At 40.4% G+C, this 1842-nt stretch overlaps 1 non-coding gene across 1 annotated transcript; it reads right to left on the bottom strand.

Moving 5' to 3' along the window:
• Positions 1-601: 601 nt before the first annotated feature.
• Positions 602-690, bottom strand: LOC132361464 (small nucleolar RNA SNORD88). Its single transcript, XR_009501752.1, has one exon. It is a non-coding gene; the product is annotated as a small nucleolar RNA SNORD88 (small nucleolar RNA).
• Between the last annotated feature and the right edge of the window lie 1152 nt (positions 691-1842).

Below are 1842 nucleotides of genomic sequence, written 5' to 3'. Positions count from 1 at the left end.
AAGTCCTAACTACTAGGCCACCAGGGGACTCCCCACTGTGATTTTAATTTGCATTTCCTTAGGACTAATAATGTTGAACACTTTTTCATGTATTTATTGGTCATTTGTATATCATCTCTTGTGAAAATCCATTCAAATTGCTTGGCCACTTTATAATTGGGTTGTCTTTTTTTATTGATTTGTAGATTTTTAAAAATATATTCTGTGACAGGTTGTTTATCAGATTGGTCATTTTGATTTAATTTTGTTTTATACTTATGTAAAACATTTACATGATTCCAATGTCAAATTTACAAAATAAGAAAAATTCAAAAAGTCTACCTTCCATCCCTGGCTGCCTTACAATCTGTTTCTTCTTTCCTCCTATAGATAACTTTTGAAAAGTTTTTCATTTATCTTTGGAGTCACTATTTACTCTCTTTCTCTCTCACTCCCCATTTGGGAGGCAGGAAATCAGATTGGTTCTACCTTTAAAATACTGTGTGTCTAGCATCCCACCATCTCCACTGACATTGCTCTGATCTGAGCTACATCATTGCTCACCAAGATTACTGCAAGTCCCCTGGCTGGTTTCCCAGTGTATTATTATTATTTTTAACCATGGCCCCTTAGACCCCCAGGTGTCAAAGTCCGGCGGGCACTTCGTCCTCAGGGGTGATCGGAGTCCAGTGCTGGACATCATGAGAGTGGTTTCCCACTTTAATCCTTACAACCTCTACAGTCTATTCTCAATACAGCAGCCAAAGTGATCCTGTAAAAATCTACATCAAACCATACCATTCCTCTGTTCAAATGCCTGCGTATGCTCCCTAATTCACTCAGAGTAAAAACCAAAGTCCTAACAATGCCTACAAGGCCCTATGTAATCTGGCCTCTATTATCTCCAATCTCATCTCCTATTCCTCTTTCTTTCACTCCTCTGCTCCAGCCACAGTGGGCTCCAGCTATGCCTTGAATATACCAGGCATACCCCTACCTTAGGGACCTTGTACTGGCTATCCTCTCTGCCTACAAGACTCACTACCAGATACCCAAATGGCCAACCCCCTTACTTCCTTCAAGTCTGCTTAAGTCTCATCTTAATAAGGCTCACCCTGACCAGCCCCTTTAAAATTGCAATCTTTCCTGCCCCTTCACCATTCTTCCCCATCACCACACCCTGCTCCAGCATTCTCAATCACCCTTACCATATTTTTTTCTTTTTTGCCACAGCACTAATCACTTTCTGACATACTATATACCTATTTATTATTTATTATTTGTCTCCCCAACTAGAACATAAGCTCCACAAGAGCAGGGATCTTTGTGTTTTATTTGCTGGCACACAGTAAGTGCTCAATAAATATTACTGGATGAATGACTTAAAAAATGAATTCTAGGCATTGTTCTAAGCATATTTAAAAGATTATCCCGCTTAATTCTCAAAATAATCCTTAAGGTGGGGTGCTATTACTAATAATTTGACAGATGAGAAAACTGAAGCACAGAGAGGATGAGAACTTGCCTAAGTTCACACAGTTGGCAAGTGAGGAAGTCAGTTTCAGAGAGGCAGTTATTTGAGTTAGGCCATACTCCTTAAATTCTTTGTGAGATGAGATGGAACCTTATTCCACAAATAAAGTAAATTATAAAGGTAAAGGTAAATAAATCCCTAGATGAGAATTAAGGGTAACAACACACTCAAGGAAAGAGAGGCAGCCTGAACAGAAAGTTCAAGAATGGGGACTTCCCTGGTGGCGCAGTGGTTAAGAATCCGCCTGCCAATGCAGGGGACACAGGTTCGAGCCCTGGTCCGGGAAGATCCCACATGCCATGGAGCAACTAAGCTCGTGTGCCACAACT

This window comes from Balaenoptera ricei, chromosome 2 (assembly GCF_028023285.1).
Source record: "Balaenoptera ricei isolate mBalRic1 chromosome 2, mBalRic1.hap2, whole genome shotgun sequence".
Taxonomy (NCBI): Eukaryota; Metazoa; Chordata; class Mammalia; order Artiodactyla; family Balaenopteridae; genus Balaenoptera; species Balaenoptera ricei.
The sequence above is the reverse complement of the archived record's forward strand: the minus strand, read 5'-3'. Positions and strand labels throughout refer to the sequence as shown.